This window comes from Rhinolophus ferrumequinum, chromosome 4 (assembly GCF_004115265.2).
Source record: "Rhinolophus ferrumequinum isolate MPI-CBG mRhiFer1 chromosome 4, mRhiFer1_v1.p, whole genome shotgun sequence".
NCBI lineage: Eukaryota > Metazoa > Chordata > Mammalia > Chiroptera > Rhinolophidae > Rhinolophus > Rhinolophus ferrumequinum.
In genome coordinates this window covers 28,915,050-28,937,680 of record NC_046287.1, presented here as the reverse complement: position 1 = coordinate 28,937,680, position 22,631 = coordinate 28,915,050, and the positions used below count along the sequence as shown (strand labels likewise).

Below are 22,631 nucleotides of genomic sequence, written 5' to 3'. Positions count from 1 at the left end.
CCTTTGGTCCCAGTTAAGCCTTGAGATGAACACAGTTGTAATTAATATCCTGAGTGAATCTTCATGAAAGATGCTGAGCCAGAACCATCTAGCTAAAGCCACTTCTAAATTCCTGACACACAGAAATTATGAGATAGTAAATGTTGTTTCATGCCACTAAGTTTTGGGATAATTTGTTATGCAACAATAAACATCAAATATATGTGTGAATAAAAATTAAGTACATATTTAGCTCCTGGTATAATTTTTTTAGGAAAAAAGATGTTCAATAATGCTTATAAATGAATAATACCCTCAAAATTCTGTCTTTAATGGAGGATACACATTGATAGGATCCAAACAATTATAGTGATTAATAGATTGATAAAATACTGAATGGAGATTTCTTTTTTTTTTTTTTGGTCATAAAATATGAATATTTTACTCCAGCTCTGGAAAATGAAAAAAAGGGGGGTGGTAGGGAACATATCCTTCCACACACGATTCTTTTCAGCTGACACTAATTACAAAAAGCTAAAGCAAATATATATGTGTATATGTATAAGTATTTATATATACACATACATATTTTTTCAGATTTCAGTCTCATAAATGTTCACATGTTTACTCTATTTTTTTATGAACACTCTTAAACGTTATCAAATGTATCCTAATACTACTACCTCTGCCTCTTCACCAATCATTTGATATTGTTTGGATTATATTCACTGTTTGTGATTTAATCACTTATGTGATTGGTCAAACTATACATTAGAAGATTAAGGGAAAAAACTTGCTTTAAGTTATACTCTGTGCAACAGAGTTACCCATTCATGATTTTTTTCATCATCATTTGCAATTTCACACATCTTGTAGTACTCTATGCAGACTATTTCAGCTTCTAGTGCTGTACATATCTACATCTTCTGGATGGGACTGCCCGTGATCCATGAGCTTGGGGTCAGGATAAACTGTGTCGCACCTGAGGTGGATTCTGATTTGGTCTTTGTTTCAGGGCTGAGTTCTGTTGGCAAAGCCACTGGGTGTTTCAGGTCGTGAGTTGTTTTTGCAGGTATTTCTATCTCAGCAGAGCTTCCTAGCTTAATTTTTGCTTTAGGTTCAGCAAGTGACTCTTTTTTGTTGTTTTTCGTCCACAATGATTTAACTGCTTCATAAATTTGCTGGGTTGTAGCACATGCCTTTTCCCCGGTTACCTTTGCAATTATTACTGACTGAACTGGGTAACAAACAGTTCCTCCTAAAGTGGCCAGTCCCAGTTGGATAAACAATTTTCTTAAATCTAGAACCTTTTCTTGCTGAAACCAAGCCTGCCAATGCTGAAATTGTAATCGCTCCAATTTTCGGGAGAAAATCTTGTGGTGGATTCTTCAAATAGACATATGTATCTTTTCCAAATTGTGCTGTATCCATTATCCCATTTCTCACAAAGACATAAACATGCTTGCACCAGCCAATATAACGACCAGTTGTAGTACGGATGGAAGCAAAGCCCGTTTGTAAATTACCAGGCTGCTCTTCAACATATTTAGACTCGAGAGGTGGTGCAGTATATATGCGGAGCTGCTCTGGTCTCACTATCTGCTTTTTGGATTCCTCTTCTTTAGCTAAACGCACACTCATGGAGGCACATATCAGACCTGCAGGCATGCTTGTCAGTTTTCCCATCCTAATGGCCGCCATGTCCTTGACCCTCTCTGTCAACTCTTCCTGAATGGAGATTTCTAATGGCATACCTTTGGATATGTGAGTTATGTGGAGAAATTTTACTATTAGGTCTCAGAACCTGGAAGAGCTATATTTCTAGTTTTTGTAGTGTTGACTGAATGCTTAGATACATATTTTACTTTTGTCTTCTTGCTATGGCTGCAAGGTTGAAGATTAGAGCCAAATTTGCATTTCAACTGTAGATTTGTGAAGGACCCCATGACATACATCTTTGAGTACTAACTTTGCCTTGATTAATTGTACTATTCTACCTTCAACCTGATTGAATTGTAAACATCTTTTTGTAGTGCTTATAATTATACCCATATTCTTTTTGCAACAAAGCAAGTTATGAATAATCAAATGAAAGTAACTTGAATGAAAATATAGAAAATATGTTTATAATAATCTTAGATGATAGGAACCTAGATCTAAAGGAATTACCTAGTAGCAATATAAAATCTCAATAGTTTGAACTTTGACCCTAAGCCAATAAAACATAGCAAGAATTAATGTCTTTATTTATGTTAAGAGATAAATTATATATGAAGAGGTCTGGGGGAGACTTGACATAAAATGTTAATGTTAAAAATGTACAGAAAGGATTTTGATATGAGATAACCAGGGGATGTAGCCACTGAAATGAACACAACCTTGGGCTCTACTGACAAAAGTGTGAAATTCAGACCTAAAGAGGGAAGAACACATTATCCTGTACCCACATCAGGCTATTTTGCCATAATTTCTATTTCTCTGGGCTTTACCTTCAATGAAATACAGAATTGCAATGCCTGTTGAGAATCAGTGGCCAAGCCATGTTAAGAATTAATATTTAACCTGAAGAAGAGGTATAATGAAGATATAATTGTTTCAATACTCTAAAATAGAGAGTTTGTTTGGAAAAGAATCAAATTTATTTTGTGTTGCTTCAAAGGTTACAAGTAGAACCCATGATCTATAATTATAAGAAAGTATATTTCAGTTCAACATATGAAAGAGCTTTGTAATAATGAAAGCTCTTCAGTGAGTTCCTTGCCACTGGTGGTATTATTGCAAATGCTGGATGAGTTCCGCCAGGGATGCTAGATGTGAGGCCAGTCTAAGAGAGCACTAAGGTCCCTTCAGTCGCTGAGAGTATATATGAAGCAAGTTTGTGGTGGTGCTCAACTCTGCTGGGATAAAGCTCATTGCAGACTTGAAGGCAGATAGACTTAGATGAGATTAGTTAGCACCCCACAATGATAAATTACTCCAAAATAAATACACATAGTCCTTTTATATTTTAATTCAAAATGCAGAATTGTGGCAATATCAGCTTGCACAACACTAAACTACTGGACTATAAAGGCAATTGTAGATTATTATTAATTTTAAAATCACTTTTCCCCCTTTTCCTAAGACTTAAGTATTTGTATGTTCTCTCCATTTGTGCAATATGGTAAACTCAATTCACTGATATTTCCATGCAGATAAAGTAAAGTAAGAATAAAGAGCAATTTGTTTTGCAGCAATGACCCTTTTGTCCTTTTGTATTTGTGGAAGTATTTTTAAAATAAATTTATGTCATTTGAGAGCTGAAATGGACAAGAGCTAAATATTTCTAAAAGAAAACTTTCAATATTTCCTATTTTCAGAGATCTGAAACATAATATTAAAATTTTTCTTTAGTGATATTTTTATTCAAATTTGAATGCCTCATTCCCCATCTTTTTCTCTCCTTTTTTGTTTCTCGCTTCCTCTTTCTCTTCCCCTCTTCTTCCTCTCCCTGTTCCTTTTGCCATTTCTCCTCCTCCTCCTCCTTCATTGTCTTCTCTCTCACTATGTACTCTTGATTCTGGCCTTGGATAATTAGTCAGGTAATATAGAATATGAATGAATATTACAACCTTAAATTTTGAATCTTGCTGCTATAATTTTCCTGCATGTTCTAATTTCTAAAAAAAGATGACTTCCTTCCTAGAAAAACATGGAATTTATTATGGAACAAATTGTTTAGCTTATTCAGAATCATACTTGTGGTGTATGCTAGGTTTCAAATAGAAAAACAATTTTTTTCTTCCCTTATTTTTTCCAAGCATAAGTACCTCTTGTTGGACTTAGTATACTTTTTCTATGTGACCTTTCACAACAAAAGTGGATTCTCAAGACAATGAATATACACACACACACACACACACACACACACACACACATACATATACATATGTGTATATATATGAAATAAATGTACATATATCCATTAAAATTAAAATGAGACAGTAAAATTTGAAAATTTAGTGACTTATAAAGAATTTCCTGCAGTTTTGGAGGAATTATATGTTACTATATCTGAATATATCCATATATCTTCTGTCCATCCATTCATCTATCCATCCATCCATAAATTGACACTCTTGAAAAATGAACACAGATGTAATATATAAAAACTAAGGTTTTTAAACTAAAATACATATAAAACTAAATTCATATTTTTTACTTTCTCTAAATCTTTTTCTACATGCTTTCTATGTGTAAGTACAGAATTCTTTACTATTTGATTAAGAAATAAAAACCAAAGCAATATTTGTACCTTTGGTTGTTATTCAAATGCATGATGTCTGTGTGATATCAACAAAGGCAGGATGACCCAAGTAGCTCAATAAAGGAAGTCCTAGAATATTGCTGATCTCATAAAGTATATATTTGCTCTGATCTGTTTTAAAAATTCCCGGACAGCTCTATTCTCCTCCTTCCCCCGACAGATCAGAAACAGAAAGGCTATATTTAACTCACAGTGGGAATATTGGATTATTCAGTGGATTGTTAATGGCCCTCTAGCTGGAAGAACATGGAGCATCCTATGATCATATTAGTAAAGTTTTCTGGCTGGCATTAATGGTGGCAATAATACGCTTATTTATAACTCCATTTCTGATTTAGAAAAAAACCCAAGAGTCAATGCTACAGCTAACCATTATGTTCCAGGATACAGGGTTTATCCTGGGATCATCTTCAGAGCATATACAATTCTCCTATCTTTAGTTCCATAGTCAATCCACCAACCTCCCTTCCTCTTCCTGTGTATTTCTATACTGTTCTTAGAATTATCTTCTTGATTTGTCAGCATTTCTCTGCTCTAGTCTATGTAACTCTTATCTTTTTTGCTAGTTTGGTGTCCTTTTTCTTGGGATTCTATCCCATGGGCAGCCATTGGGTATACGAACAATCCAAAGACTCTTTTATTCCATTTGTTTTATCTTAGTAGAAACAGGTATATTAATTCAATCAAAGGCTATGTGTTAAAATTCAGATACTGTCACATGCAATTCCTCTAAAACTATAGGAAATTATTTACAAGGCTTCCCTACATTCCCAATTTTACTGTCTCACTGTCATTCTGATGGAGTGTGGTACCTAGGCCAGCAGGTTCTTGTCTCCTTGAGGATGGAGAGTGTTCCTACTGGTCATGTTCTCTCCAAGCTGGTGTCCAAAGAGAGTTAGGATGGAACAGGTTGGCAAGAGAGGAGCACTAGTAAGTTTGCATTCTCTGTCTGGGTGTACTAAAGGAGCTATTTCTGTGTAGGACTTAGACTTCTCTTTGTTCATGCTCAGGACTGAGGGCCCAACCAGTGCATGTCAGCCAGCAAATATTAATAACACACAAGAGGATACAGGACAAATTCTCATACCCTGAAGCCAGAGTTTACAAGCTTGTTCATCAGGCCTATTATAGCTAGCCAACTTATTCTCTTTGTGTTTTCATTTGTTCCCAGGCTCTGGACAATTTTTAGTTCTTCTAAAGAAATAATACTCCTTACTTAATCTTTGGTTTTAAAAAAATTGGTGCTCAAGCAATAGTCTGGAAGGTGCTGCTTAAGAAAAAGGGAGAATATATTTCTTCGTTTAGGACAGTGAGTCTCCTGGAAGCTCTATGTGAGTACCATTACTTGGCTCTTCCTGTGGGATCTCGTGTCCTGAAGCCTTGTGTTTTGCCAAATACTCTATAGGTCAAGAGTAGGATGACAGTAACTAAAAAAGGTGCATAGCTTCCCAAAGGTCCTTATATACTACCTGGGCAATGGCCAGCTGGTTTTCATGGCTGTGGTAGGATTCACATTTCAGCCTACAGAAAAGCAGATTATTTTAAAGTCCCTCTGAATGAATCAGGTTCAAGTTTCAAGACTAGGCCAGAACTTAAGGATACTCATACTGGGCAAGTGAAAGCCTGGAAGATATTCTGAAACCAAGCAGGCATAGGTAGATTCCAAGAGGTTAGCATAAAATGAGGCAGCTATGTGCTGGGCTCTAAGTAGGTAGAGTCCAGGAAGATGCATCTTTTTCAGGAACAGCATTGGGGGATTGGTGAGCTCTAGTCTAACAGAGCCAATGTGAAAGACCATGGAAGAGCAACTCAGCCAGGCGGCAGAAAACAGAAAACTTATGAGTCTGCAATCCTGGATAAGCCACAACAAAAATGGAACATAATCCCCTCCCTTCTTTGCTCAGGCAGTTACTATGAGGATCTGAAGAAACAATTCAAGAGCAATGACAAATCGTGCTACAGATCTCAGCTACCCCAGAGTTTGGTCTGTACTGCCCTTGCATTCAAAAACCACTGTGAACTTGACTACTATGTCAAATACCTAACTATGTATTAGGCACTGTAGAGAAAACTACCGTTTCTGTTTATAGCCTACAGAGCAGGCCATCTGCAAGCTTCAGATTTAAATAGTGGTCAGAGGCCTACAGGTGCACAGAATCCAGACAGAGCTACTAGAATTTTCTCCCACTTTCTTGGAGCCTACAGAGCACTTTCTTCAACTCTTTTTATTCACCTATATGAAATGCAGACTCTTTCTTTTACTATGTTTTTTGTCTTTACCTAATGACAGTGGTTCTGAATCTTAATGAGACATTAATCTGTCTCCACATTTTCCCAACCACAAATTTGGGGACAGTGAATTCACTTTTTGAAAGGTGGACATAAATTTTCTGTGGTTAATTTATGTAATGAGTAATATGTCAACAGCAAGGCAAGAAACAAGAACTTGAGTTCTGGCACTCGGATGTCACTCCACTAATACTAAACTAGTTCACTAAATCAAAACGATTCCAAAGTGGATAGCTCAGCAGGTTTAGTGATGTACCCGGAACAGTGGACTAAATTTAGCTTTTCAACTTCAATCTGCACAGCCCCTTATAATACTACTGTCCTTGCATTCAGAAACCAGTATGGACTTTCTATGTCCAAGGCATTGTACTCGGCACCACAGAGAAAACAAAGATAAATAAAACAAATTCGAATTCCTCATCACCTCTGTTCATAAGTTTAATGTTAATAGTTGGCTCTTGGGACCATCTTGTTTTCTAATCTTTGCCCAGGATATTCTGATGATTACCATTACCATACTTCTATATCATGACTTTTTAAATTTTTTTTTACATTAAAATGTTAATATATCATGCAGTGACTTTCACTGTAATGGAAAGGCCAGTTTAATCCACCATGTCAAAATAGAGAGTGAACAATATGACCTAAACTAAGTGTTTAATACTGTGTGTGCATTCTCACATGCCTGTACATTCTGCTCACATCTTATTGTAAACTGCATTTCTCTCCTTTTTTATTGTTAGACAACAACATTGGAAAAAAGACATTGTATTCATTGTATCGCAAAGAACATCAAAACAGCAATGCAACAAAAACATTTGTAACCAAAGATTTTAATTGGTCTTTCCATTTTATTTATGTATTAATTTCATATATGTATGTGATGTTACAAATTTTGATAGTTTCTTAAAAGAAAGTAGACTTTTGGATAGCTTCTGAATTAATTTATTAGTGCTTCTCAAAGACCCCTGACTCCACCATATTTATTTATGTTTACATTTTCATTCCTTCAGAGAAAATGCCTTTGATCTAAATGTGAGTTTTGCATAAGGTTTAATAAAATTCCGTAGCTGTTAAACTTTACTTTCTGCTTTGCATGCAGTCTTTATTAAATTAATGAAGATTTCATTCTGGATTAAAAATAATCAGGGTATTTGTTATATCAATCAGTGTCTTGATTCTTGAATCAGAAGCACAAATATGAAACAAAGGAATAAAATTTGTGCCTTGCATCTGTTAATTTTTCTTTTGTAAAATTGAGAGGTTTTGGTGGTTATTTAAAGAAGTATCTCAGTTGTATTTATCAAGTAGTTGTTTAATTTTTTTCTACTATTAAAGCACTCTGTTGATGTTGTGGTTTAAAAGTTGAATAGATATTTTTCCTTATCTTCATGAACAAGAAGTGTGAACGAACGGGTAGATTCTAATGCAAATAATTCAAAGGTCTGAGGGGATAGAGGCAACGACAGAGTGAAGGACAGAAAGGGGACGAGGAGAAACACAAAGATGAACCAGAGTGGACTATGCAGTGTTGGAATGCCTGGCATCGTGCCAACCTGACTGTCAAACTCTCAATCTGATTTCTAAGTGAAACTACTGATATTAGCGTGTGGGAATAATACCCCTCACCCAATCAATAATAATAACTCCTATTTTTTTTAAGAGTTCCCTTGCAATTTGTAGGTAATATTGCATTTAATCTCTGTGAAATGTATACAAATGCAAATGATTTTTCCTCTGAAATCACCATATCAACTGTAGATCATTTGGTAAACCATAGGGGCATTTTGAAAATCACAGTTGAGAAACCTTGGATTGGAAGAGTGGTTTCTATACTTTTTAAACTGTATACCTTTTACAGTAAAATCTTGACTGTAAATGTATATCTATTAATGATACATTATATACATTCATTTCTCTTCCAGAATTTTATGTGCACTTAAAGCCTACACAAAAGTACAAAATAGAAAAGACAAAGTAAATTGTTATTTTTTTAAATAGCTACATTAATGACATAAAAACATACTTTTTAATATTGATACTTAGGTTACTATTTTAGTATACTTTGCATTGTTAAACATACTTTCTTATTTATTTTTCAATTTATTGGGGTGACAACTGTTAGTAAAATTACATAGATTTCAGGTGTACGGTTCTGTATTACATCATCTATAAATCCCATTGTGTGTTCACCACCCAGAGTCAGTTCTCCTTCCATCACCATATATTTGATCCCCCTTACCCTCATCTCCCACACCCCACCCCCCTACCCTCTGGTAACCAGTAAACTATTGTCTGTGTCTGAGTTCTTGTTTCTCATTTGTTTGTCTTGTTCTCTTGTTGTTTTTGGTTTATATACCACATATCAGTGAAATCATATGGTTCTCTGCTTTTACTGTCTGACTTATTTTGCTTAGCATTATACTCTCAAGATCCATCCATGTTGTCACAAAGGTTCCTATATCATTTTTTCTTACTGCCAAATAGTATTCCATTGTGTATGTATACCCCATCTTCTTTATCTAATCATCTATCGAAGGACATTTTGGTTGTTTCCATGTCTTGGCCACCATAAACAAAGCTGCAATGAACATTGGAGCACACGTGTCTTTATGTATAAATGTTTTCAGATTTTTTGGGTAGATACCCAGGAGAGGGATTGCTGGGTCATATGGTAATTCTATTTGTAATTTTTTGAGAAAGCTCCACACTGCCTTCCATAGCAGCTGCACCAGTCAGTCTGCATTTCCACCAACAATGTATGAGGGTTCCTTTTTCTCCACAGCTTCTCCAACACTTGTTACTATTTGTCTTGTTGATAGCCTTTCTGACTGGGGTGAGGTGATATCTCATTGTGGTTTTTATTTGCATTTCTCTGATGATTAGTGATGTTGAGCATTTTTTCATGTCTATTTGCCATTTGTATATCCTCTCTGGAGAAATGTCTATTCAGGTCGTTTGCCCATTTTTCAATTGGGTTGTATTTTTGTTGAGTGTCATGAGTTCCTTGTATATTTTGGATATTAGCACCTTATCAGAGACACTGTTTACAAAAATCTTCTCCCCTTCAGTTGGTTGCCTCTTTATTTTGTCGATGGTTTCTTTTGCTGTGCAGAAGCTTTTAAGTTTCATATAGTCCCATTCAGTTATTTTAGCTTTTACTTCCCTTGCCTTTGGAGTCAAATTCATAAAATGCTCTTTGAACCCAAGGTCCATAAGTTTAGTACCTATGTTTTCTTCTATGCAGTTTAATGTGTCAGGTCTTACGCTTAAGTCTTTGATCCATTTTGAATTAATTTTGGTACATGGTGACAGATAGCAGTCCAGTTTCATTTTTTTGCACGTGGCTATCCAATTCTCCCAGCACCATTTATTGAAAGACTGTCTTTTCTCCATTGTGTGTTTTTTGCTTCTTTGTCAAAAATTATCTGTCCATATTTACCTGGTTTTATTTCTGGGTTCTCAATTCTATTCCATTGGTCTATGTGTCTGTTTTTCTGCCAATACCATGCCGTTTTGATTATTGTAGCCCTGTAGTACAAGCTAAAGTCAGGGAGTGTGATACCTCCAGTATTGTTCATTATTCTTAAGTTTGCTTTGGCTTTTCGGGGTCCTTTGTGGTTCCAAACAAATCTGATGGTTTTTTTTCTATTTCTTTAAAAAAATGCCATTGGGATTTTGATGGGGATTGCATTAAATCTGTATATTGCTTTGGGTAATATGGCCATTTTAACTACGTTGATTTTTCCAATCCATGAGCACGGAATGTCTTTCCATTTCTTTGTGTCTTCTTCAATTTCTTTTAAAAATGTCTTATAGTTTTTCACATCCTTGGTTAAGTTTATTCTTAGGTATTTTATTCTTTTTGCTGCAATTGCAAAAGGAATTGTTTTTTGTATTTCTTTTTCTGAGATTTCATTGTTAGTCTATAGGAATGCAATGGACTTTTGTACATTGATTTTGTAGCTGGCAACTTTACTGTATTCGTTGATTGTTTCTAATAGCTTTTTGGTGGAGTCTTTAGGGTTTCCTATATGTTGCATCATGTCATCTTCAAAGAGTGACAGTTTAACTTCTTCATTCCCAATTTGGATGCCTTTTATTTCTTTCTCTTGCCTGATTGCTCTGGCAAGGACTTCCAACACTATGTTGAAAAGGAGAGGTGATAGGGGACGCCCTGTCGTGTTCCTGAATGTAGAGTAAAGGGCTTCAATTTTTCACCATTAATTATGAGATTAGCTGAGGGCCTGTCATATATGGCTTTTATTATGTTAAGGTGTTTTCCTTCTATACCTATTTTATTAAGTGTTTTAATCATAGATGGATGTTGTATCTTGTCAAATGCTTTTTCTGCATGAATTGATATAATCATATGATTTTTGTCCTTTATTTTGTTTATGTGATGTATCACATTGATGGATTTGTGGATGTTGAACTATCTTTCTATCTGCCCCGGGGATGAACCCCACTTTGTTGTGATGAATAATGTTTTTAATGCATTGTTGTATTCGATTTGCTAGAATTTTGTTTATGATTTTTGTATCTGTATTCATCAGAGATATTGGTCTGTAGTTTTCTTTTTTTGTGTTGTCCTTACCAGGTTTGGTATTAAGGTAATGTTGGCCTCATAAAATGAGTTAGGAAGTACTGTTTCTTCTTCAATTTTTTGGAAGAGTTTGAGCAGGATTGGCATTAGATCCTCTTTAAAGGTTTGGTAGAATTCACTAGTGAAGCCATCTGGTCCTGGACATTTGCTTTTGGGAAAGTTTTGGATGACTGTTTCAATTTCATTACTGGCGATCGGTCTGTTTAGATTTTCCAGTTCTTCGTGGTTCAGCCTAGGAAGGTTATGTTTCTAAGAACTTGTCCATTTCTTCTAGGTTATTGAATTTGGTGGCATATAGTCCTTCATAGAATTCTTGGATGATCCTTCGTATTTCTGTGGTGTCCGTGATAACTTCCCCTTTTTCATTGCTGATTTTGTTAATTAGTGTCTTCCCTCTTTTTATCTTAGTGAGTCTAGCCAAGGGTTTGTCAATTTTGTTAATCTTTTCAAAGACCCAGCTCTTTGTCACATTAATTTTTTCTATTGTCTATTTGTTCTCTATTTCATTTACTTCTGCTCTGATTTTTGTTATTTCCTTTTTTCTGTTGATATTGGGTTTCATTTGTTCTTCTTTTTCTAGTTCTTTAAGGTATAACATGAAGTTATTTTTTGGGGATTTTTCTTGTTTCTTGAGATAGGCCTGAAATGATATAAATTTCCTTCTTAAAACTGCTTTCGCTACATCCCAAAAATTTTGGTAGGATGTATTTTCATTTTCATTTGTTTCTATGTATCTTTTGATCTCTCCTCTAATTTCTTCTTTGATCTGGTCGTTCTTTAAAAGTATGTTGTTTAATCTCCATGTATTTGTGTTTTTTCCTGCTTTCTTTTTGCAGTTGATATCCAATTTCAAAGGCTTGTGATCAGAGAATATGCTTGGTATGGTTTCAATCTTCTTAAATTTGTTGAGGCTGATTTTATGTCCCAATATATGGTCTATCCTTGAGAATGTTGTTCCATGTACACTAGAAAAAAAATGTATAGTCTGATATTTTAGGATGACGTGCTCTATATATGTCAATTATGTCCATTTCATCTAATGTGTCATTTAGGGCTACTGTTTCGTTATTTATTTTCTGTTTGGATGATCTATCCATAGCAGTCAATGATGTGTTTAAGTCCCCTAGTATAATTGTGCTTTGGTCAATTTCTCCCTTTAGTTCTGTTAATAGTTGCTTGGTATATTTCGGTGCTCCCTGATTGGGGGCATAAATATTGATGACTGTTATGTCTTCTTGTTGTATAGTCCCCTTTACCATTATGAAATGTCCATCTTTGTCTCTTGTTACCTTTTTCACCCCGAAGTCTGTTTCATCTGATATCAGGATAGCTACACCTGATTTTCTCTGGATACCATTTGCTTGGAGTGTCAATTTCCACCCTTTCATTTTGAGTTTATTCTGTCCTTGTAGCTGAGATGTGTCTCTTGGAGACAGCATATGGTTGGGTTTAGTTTTTTGATCCAATCTGCTACTCTGTGCCTTTTTATTGGTGAGTTCAGTCCATTTACATTTAGGGTGATTATTGATATGTGAGGATTTCCTGTCATTCTATCTTTAGTTTTCTGGTAAGGCTGTGTCTCCATTGTTCCTTTGCCTTTTTGTTGTTGTCTATTATTTCTGTGTGGTGGTATTCTATGATGTTTCCCTCTGTTTCTTCTTTTATTACAGTATATATTTCAGTTCTGGATTTTTTTTTTGAGTGATTACTGTTAAGTGTATGTAAAAGAAAGTGTGATATTTAGAGTGTTCCATTTTCTTCAGCACGCTTACTTTCTCCATTCCCATATTCCGGTTCAGACCTTTATTCTCCCCCTTTTTATGTTTCGGTTGCTACAAATTGTCCCTGTTGATGGTGGTCGAATAGCCTCCTTTAGTATTTCTTGTAGTGCAGGTTGTGTATTAGAAAATTCCCTCAGCTTCTGTATGTCTGGAAAGGTCTGTATTCCTCCTTCATATCTAAAGGATGTCTTTGCTGAATATATTATTCTTGGCTCATAATTTCTCTTTCAATAGTTTGAATATTTGTTTCCACTCCCTCCTGGCTTGTAGAGTTTCTGCTGAAAAATCAGATGATAATCTAATGGGCTTTCCTTTGTAGGTTACCGTCTTCTTCTTTTCCCTGGCTGCTTTGAGGATTCTTTCTTGGATTTAGCGAACTTCAATACAATGTGCCTTGGAGAGGCCTGTTGCGATAGAGGTAATTAGATGTTCTATTTGCTTCTTGGATTCGAGGGTCCAGTTCTGTCCACAAGTTTGGGAAGTTCTCATCGACAATGTGTTTGAATATATTCTCTGTTCCCTTCTCTCTTTCTTCTCCTTCTGGTATGCCCATTATTCTTAGATTGCTCTTTGTGATGGAGTCAGAAAGTTCTTGTAGCGTTCTTTCATTTCTTTTAAGTCTCAAGTCTCTTTCTTCTTTCATCTGTGTAATTTCCAGGTTTCTATCTTCGATGTCACTGATTCTTTCCTCCATCTGGTCAACTCTACTACCTAAGCTGGCTATTTCATTCTTAATTTCTTCTATTGAGTCCTTAATCTACAGAAATTCTATTAAAATTTCAAACTCTTTCATAAAATGCTCATGTTGTGGTTTGATTGTGTTTCTGAGTTCATTAAACTGCCTTTCTGTGTTTTCTTTCATCTTGTTGAGTTTTTTCAGAACTGCAATCTTGAATTCTCTGTCATTTAAGTCACATATTTCCATATCTTTAAGTTCCTTTTCTGGAGACTTTTCACTTTGTTTCTGAGCTGTCTTGTTGCCTTGGTTTTTCATGGCAATTACTGATTTATTATTTCTCTTCCTAGACATCTACAAGAGTGGCTTCTGCAACAGGTTGATAGGAAGAGATCTTTCTTTTGTTTTCCAGTACTTGTTGGTAGAATGTTTTATTTTCTCTCTGACTGCAGCCTTTTTTTCTCTCTCACACGGTAGTGCTATGTTTTCTCTGCACTATTCCAGCTTTTCACACAATGGGGGGATTCCCTGGGAGATGGGCTTCTCCTCTGTTAATAGTTGGCCTGGGTCATAGGGCGCAGTGTTTGTGTGGGTAGGCAGAGAGCTTTTGAAGTTCCAAAGGTCTTCCTGCACCGGATTCAGAGCCCATATGTTTCAGCAGTTCTGTTTACTCCTGCAGGGATCCACCCAGATAGGTGGGGCCAGGGGTGGGGTGAGTTTTGAGAGGTGGCGCAGAGCAATGGTGGTGACCACCACCACAGCCGGTCCTGTTTCCACAGTTCCCTCCCCTTTGCCGGAACTAGTTGGACTGCGAATCTCTGTCGCAGTCCACAGTTCTCAGAACAGCAAATATTCTGTTCTTTTGATCTGACATTGCTACTGTTCTGTTTCTAGCACCAGGCAGGTGGGGGCGGGGCGAGCTCTGGGAGTGTAAGGAGGGGGCAGCTAGTCTCAGTGCCTAAGATTTCCATTCTTTGCTCAGCAGTGAGGGCTTTAACCACCGTTTTCAGCCTTCTTCCCTCAGTCTTTTCTCCAAGGTGTCTGCCATGAGCATTGGGTTTAGCCGTGTTATATGCTGTCCCCTCAGCCCTCTGGGCCATATACAGAGCCCTAGCAGTCCGAGTTCTTCCCTCTCCCGCAGCTGCGGTAGTTCCGGGATGCAGCGAGCTCGGAGCACTGAGCTAGGTCTGCATCTTGCGCCCGCATCACTCCGTCTCCGCACTTGTCCCTTCCTTCATCCTCGCTCGTGGGATTCGCCCACCTTTAGGTGAATTCAGTAGTGGGCCTCTTCGTCTTGCCTGTCTGCTGTGCAGGGAGTCCTTTGTGGAGTTATAATTGTTCGATTAGTTGTAGATTCCAGGGAAGATTTACAGAGTCTCACCTCACACCGCCATTTTTTTTTTTTTTTAGGTTCATAACTCCTATTTTCTGAGCACTCACTGTGTACCAGCCAGTATCTCATTTCACTCTCATTAGTCACTCGAAGAGATAGTTGCTCTTAGCCCCATTTTATTGAGGAAAATGAACCCAAAAATCTAGCTCAGCCTGTCTGTGCTTGATAATACAGCCTATAAGCAGAGGAACATGGATGAAACCACTGTCAGTTTAATGCTGGAGCCTGTGTTCCGTGTTGTCCCTCCCAGCCCAGCAGGTGCAAGTAGGTAGAAAGGCCTTTTGCATTTGAGATGGGAAATGGGCGGTATGGGGGCAAATGCTCGTCAATCCCATCTCAACAGTATGGTCCAGGGGAGAAGGTCTCTGTGTCTACAATAGGTGAATATTGTTGAAGAAATGCACTACAGTTTCATGATATAGTTTCTCTTATAAGCTAGCGTAGCTCATACTGGCTAAAGAAAATGTTTTGTAACATTCTTAGTGAAATAATACATTTTTATTTTCTTTGTTCTCCTCTAAGTATGAAATTTGGAAGCAGGGTGATCTTTGGATTGACAAAGCCAGATTGACAAACAAGTGACCTGAACTCTTTGGGCTTCTTCTCTTCATGAGTAAAATGGGGAAAATATCCACCTGAAAGGTGATTCTCAGAATTAAATCAGAGTATATAGGCAGTGTAGTAGTATTGTATTTAAGGTATTTATACCAGTGAAGTACCTAAGGAAGCTAATAGTAAGTACCTAAATTACTCAACCTATAAAAACTATTATTAATAATTGGTTTTATTCAGGGTGGCTGGTTATCTCAGTTGGTTAGAGCACAATGCTCATAACACCAGGGTTGCTGGTTCGATCACCACATGGGCCAGTGCAAGCTGCACCCTCCACAACTACACTGAAACAAATACTAGACTTGGAGATGGTTGGTCCTAGAAAAACACACTTTAAAAAAAAAAGTTTTGAAAAAATGATAATTGGTTTTATTCCTACTCTTATTTGTGGTTCCTGAGGTAATTCATACTTTACCTCTTATTTCTAGTGATATTGGATGAAATTAGGACACTATAAATTTAGAAATCTTCAGCATTGCACAGAGAAAGACAACTAATTTCCTGGCCCACTTATTACATGAAGCTCCCTAAATTCAGGCCAAGGAAAGCTGTAGCTGTTTTTACAGCCATATCACATTAAACACAGACCTAATTTGCAAATTATTATCACTCTTAGACTCCAGGTTTCTTTTATTCCCCTGCCTGGAAAGAATTCATACCATTTCTTCCATATTCAGTCATTTACATTTTTGAAGGCCAAGTTTCTTTTTATGTAGACAGTTTGAATTTCTTTGGATTATATTTTGGTGTCCCTAGTGTTTCATACTGCCCCCAAGCTAGCATCATCTTAAAATTTTATGAATGTATGTTGAGATCTGCATTTTCTCCCAACACATTAATAAAAATATTGGATTGAAAAAACCTTGCATACATCCCTATGGTCACGTCACTTACTACATCTCACCAATTCAACAAGATTTCCATAAGAATTTACTCAATTCATTTTAACAAACATCTATGAGGCCTTCTGTATACCGGGAGCTGGAGGTGAAGAGTTGGATAAGCCCACATTCCCTGTTTTCAAATATTTCACATATGAATTGCCACATGAAACTATTTAGCAGCTGAGAAATGTCTTATAACTTTTGGTCAGTGCAAAGGTAGGAGAAAATATTTCACTTGCTTAGATCCAGCACAGTTTCAAAAGTTAAAGAATGACTATTAATTCATCAAATATGGGGATTATTGGGTAGTTGCTCTGTGTTTATACTATTGTATATTATTTGTAGACTAAATCATAATTGAAGAAGCAGTTTTGACAGACACTGAAGAGATTAGTTGACACCACAAAAGCCCAGAGAGGGCAATCATCTGAACATGATCACAAAGTGTGTTAGCCGCACAGCCGGTAGAGTTGCATTGTTTCCTTCCACCGCTCTGCACTGCCGTGGTAAATTACCTCTGTGTTATGTACGTCATCCTCCCTTAGAAGGTAAGCTCCTCGGGGGCGTGGTTTCTGTGAGGAGTTAATTTTGCGTAAATCCTATCATATTGTATACTAAATATTGAACACTAAATATGAATTGATAATATATTCACTATTTGATATTTAATATTAAATAACAGTTATGTAAGTTTATATTTTGGATGCTGTGGCAGAGATGCCTAACAATCCACCAGAAATTTGTGCTTTATTTTCTGCTGATTGAGTTCTTTCTGGAAAGTGGCTGCCTACCTAGAGACATTTCCCAGACTCCCTTGCATCTAGAGGGAGCCATGTGACTAGCTAGTTCTCAACCATTCAGTGGAAATAGTGTGTGTTATTTCTGGACAAGGCTGTTAAACAGTGAGCCTAACTGCTAACCCCTCTTTCTCTTTTTCCCTTTAGACATAAAAGACCCCATCATAGGGGGATGATGGGGCCAAAAACCTTGAGGTACCCAGGGTCTAAAAGTTACACGTGGAGGAAAGATGCCTTCTGATCAATAACACCTGCACTGTTAGATTAATTAGGAATAAAGTTTAACTGTGTTAAAACGCTAGTTGGAGGGAGGGTGTTATTTGTAACAGTAGCTAAAATTACCGTAATACAGAGGTCATTGAGAAAGTCCCTCAAGGTAAAGTGTTAGGCAATTGCATTCTGAAAGTGTTGGACTATGTACACCCTAACAGGAGTTAAGTTGCTTGCATTTTCAATGACTTTTCATTGTGTACTTCTGCCTCTTTCTGAATAATTCTGTTAGGGACAGATTCTCCTTATTTAAAAACATCTCCAAAACATATCAGCTCTGTCCCATATCTAGTACTCTTCTCCTTAAACCCATGGAAAGAATCTACCAGCTACCCCCTTGCAATTAGCCACAATGGAGTGATTAGTTCCTACTAAAGAATGAGAGCGGCAATGAAATGTAACATGTTACTTCTGAGCCAAAGAATTTAAGAACTTGTGTGCCACTTCTTTTCTTTATGTTCTTCAGGTTATTTATATCTATTGCATCTGTTGGTGCAAGTACTACACAATGCTATGCTACTGCATATCTCTTCCCGACTCTGTGTTCAGTGATGTCATGTTGGTAGCTTAAATTGGCTGTGATGGGAGCATTTACACCATGGACATTGGCAAAATAGGGCTTTTTACATTTTTTTTTCCCTCTAGAGAGCTGGTAGTTACATACTACCAGCACATCATCACTGGGTGGACCTATTGGTTGTATAAGTTAGTGAGATAAAGAATCAGGTACCTTTGGGTCACAGACCACTTGTATTCACTGTCCCACAAAGACTACACAAAGAGGGAAGGAATGGCACTCAAAATAAAATTAGAATAACATTAAGAAGGAGTGAATGAATGGTTCATAATAAAAAATAAAGTTTACTGCCCCAAATCTAACCTTTCCCCTGAGCTCCAGACTCATATGCCCAGCTACCTACTTTACTTGTCCAATTGAATGTCTAAGCAGAATTTCAAACTTAACATTTTAAAAATATATTCTTTTGATTTCCTTTCCCTCTCCTAGACTTCCCCATCGTCAGTAAATCCATGATTTGCTCAAACTAAAAACAAAGGAATCATTCTTTTTTTTTAATTTCCCAGATTCTCAGACTCTCCACATCCAACCAATTGGCAATTTCTGTTGGTCCAACCTAAAAGTTCACACTTAGAATGTCTCTACTTCACCTCTGCTGCCATCAACCTGGACCAAGCCACAGTGCTGCTGGTTCAGCCTAAATCAAGTGATAACTAAATGGTTTCTAGCTTCAGTGCTGGCCCTGCTGACCTCAACCATTCACCATACAACAGCAGAGAGAGGTGTAAAACCATACACCAGATCATGCCATTTCTCTAAATAAAGTTCTTTAAAAGTTTCGCATTACATTTACAATGAAATTTCTCAATTTTCTCAATCTTGTTAATCCAACTCCATTGCTCAGGCCAAATATAGTGATACTAATATTGAACTTTTCTCTTTCTTTACACCTCACATCCCTTCTGTCATCCAATGCTATTGGATCTACTTTTTAAATGATATCTGATGATTTCACCATCTCCCACTGCCATTATCTAGTTCCAAGCCACCATTATTTCTCACCTGGATTATTTTAATAATCTCCTAACTTGCCTCCTTGCCCCAGTTCTTGGCCTACTCCCATTTCCCATTGTAGCATAATCACCAAAGTGATCCTGTTAAAACCTAAGTCACGTTACATCTCTACTCTGCTCCAAACCCTGTCTTAACTTCCCATTTACTCAGATAAAAAGTGATAGTTTGTCCCGTTACTTCTCTGAACTCCTCTTCTACCTGTCTATGTCTCATTCTATCTGCTGCCTCCACAGTGAGATGCCTGACTAGTCATTCAACATGTTCTCATCTAAGGCATTTGCACTGCTGTTCTTTCTGCTTAGAGTATTTTTCTCAAATAGCCACATGGCTCTCTCTCTCACTCCCATTAGGTCTAAACTAAGAAGTCTACCTATTTAAAATTACATTTTATGAGGTGTGATCAAACAATATGATGAATGTTTAAATTAAAAATATTATCACAGTAAAAGACACATTGCCATTAACCCCCCTCAAAGTATACCCCCTCTCTTCAAACAAACTTATCTTATCATTCTTCTCATTTTCTGAAGCAGTTCTGGAAGTCCTCTTTCGTGAGTGTCTTTAGTTGCACCGTCGTGGCTGCCTCAATGTCCTGAATCATTTTGACTAAGGAAGAGCCAGAAGTCGCACGGTGCCAGAACCGGTTAATAAGGTAGATGAGGACATATTCTAATGTTTTTAGTTGACAGAAATTGCCATATAGCAGAAGTGATGTGTGACATGGGATGTTGTCCTGATGGAGGATGATTTACGGCATACTTTAAAACACACCTTCTCTCAACTCTAGTTCAGCTCTGACTGACTGCACCGAGCAAGTTGAAACTCATCACACTCTATTACTAAGGGTCGTTGAGCCTATTCCCACACTGAAGACCCCTGCCTTTCCATTGGATGGCACTCAGCAGGAGCATTCACCATATGTTTTGAACACAACGGAAAGGCTCCAAGTCACACATCACATCTGGTATACGGCAATTCCTGTCAAAGAAAAACATTATGGTGTGTCCTCATCCACCTTATTCACGGATCTGGCACCAGGTGACTTCTGGCTCTTCCCCAAAGTCAAAATGATTCAGGACATCAAGGCAGCCAGGGCAGCACAACTAAAGACACTCACGAAAGAGGACTTCCAGAACTGCTTCAGAAAGTGGCGAGAATGATGGGATAAGTGTGTTCGAAGTGAGGGGGAGTATTTTAAGGGGGATAATGGCAGTATATCTTTTACCGTAATAATTTGTTTAAATTTAAACATTCACCGTATTGTTTGATCACACCTCCTATATCTCCTTACTTGCTTTTCCTCTGTCCTTAGAACTTATCATTCTCTAACAAAATATGTATTTTGCTTATGTATCTTGTTCATTGTTTATCTTTCTCACTGTAATGTATACACTATTAAAGTAGGTATTTTTTTTTGTTTTTGCTACCGAAAACTTATTGCTTATATCAGTGCCTAACACATAAAAGGCTCTCAATAAATATTTTTAAAAGAATGATTAAATCCTGAAATCTTCCAGATCCATCATATATAAAGGATTAAGAAACGAAATAATCATAAGGTTAATAAATAGCAACATTGGAATTTAGAAGAAAAAGAAGAAATACATTCAAGATTGTAAGAGCAATTATTTCTAACCTAGAATTTTACATCCAACAAATTAAAAATCAATTATACAGGTAAAATAAAGGCATTTTAAGACCCTGAATGTCTTAAAAAATAGGTCCATGAATCCTTTCTCTAGAAGCTACAGGATGATGTATATCACTAAATGGGAGAAAAAACCATGAAACAAAAAGTCATGGGATCCAGGAATAAAGAGCTTCACCCAGGAAAAGGGCACAGGAGTTTGCCAGTATGATGCTAAAGGGAAGTCCTCGACTGATAGCTGAGCCATATTTTTGCAGAGCAACATACTGTGTATTTACACAGTGACGCAGAACAATGGAAAACTCTAAGAAACAATAGAAGTGATAGGTGGCGGTAGATGTGTCTGACTACCTTAAGAATTGTATAGATCTACAGAGGAATTTAGGTGATGATTAGTTAGAGGACATAGAAAACTAAACAAAAGAAAGGACAAGACTATTATTTCTTTTAGGAAAAAATGAAGAAGACTAGAAATACAGCCAACTTTGACTTTTTATAATATAAACACTCAATATTGTTTAATTAAAACCTGTGATTGAGTTTAATTGGAAGGATTGAGACAGGGTAAATAGTGAAATTTTCATCTTTCATAGCAAGAACAAGATAAAGAGATAATGCCCAAAATTTAAAAATAAAGTAATGGCTCCATAAATATTTAGAAATATGGAGCTGAATATCAGAAGAAACAACTAAAGGAGTTGACAATGGGTGCTTCTCTTGGTGGGTCACTGAAGTGGAGGGGTAGCTGTTTCATTTATTATAAACCTTGAAGAATTACCTGAATTTCGAACAATACATCTATTACTTTGATAAAAATAATTTAGTATAGAAAAGAATAAATGAGCATATATGTGTGATATCTATCTATTTATCTATATTTTATATATATACATCCAAATATATACAGATACACAGGTAAATATATATATGTGTATATATATATATGTGTATATATAGGTGTATATATATATGTATATATATATACACACATATATATACATATATATATATACACACATATATATATATATATATATATATATATATATATATAATCAATGGAACAGTGAATAATCAAGACACTTTATTAATTTAATGAAAATTTAGCCTAAAAAGAATAGATGGGCATATCTATAGCTATACTATCAATAGAAAAATGTATACTCAAGTAGTTATTAAAGTACATTTGGTGGAAGAACCAAATGTAAATCAGGGAAATTGGAGACAGTCTGGGTGTTACCTATTAAAAGACTGGCAACATAGTTCTCTTTTTCGTAATTACTGCACGAATAAGCAAAGCGAATTTTAATGACAATTACTCGATAGTGAGAAATCCACATCGATATTTCACTTTTGTGACTAAAATAATATATTTTCTATTTTCCAATCTTGTCATACATCACAGAGTGTGCATGATTAAAAGGAGAACAATGTGTTTAAAATTACACGGTCATGTACTAGTAAGCCTCGTACTAGTTACATAAATATCTTGATCTATTATATTTTTGTATTTAAAAATAATGTTTGTACGTGGTTTTTGATTGATACTTAAAATTTCTATCAGGACTCTTTTTTTCTATCACTTTATATTATAATCACTGACATTATGGACAAGTTACTTTACTTCATTGAACCATAATATTAAGAAAATAAATGAGATGCATATCATATGCCCAGTTCAATCCTTGGAAAATAGTGAGCACCTAATAGATAACTGTGATTATTGTTCTTTATTACTTCCATTTTCTATATTTTTTGGTGGGACAACACAAAATATTCTAATGAAGGGCATGAGTCCC

The 22,631-nt window shown here is 36.3% G+C and overlaps 1 pseudogene; it reads right to left on the bottom strand.

Annotated features, from left to right (window-relative positions):
- Positions 1-847: 847 nt before the first annotated feature.
- On the bottom strand, positions 848-1,680 carry LOC117021020 (MICOS complex subunit MIC27-like; annotated as a pseudogene).
- Positions 1,681-22,631: the final 20,951 nt, after the last annotated feature.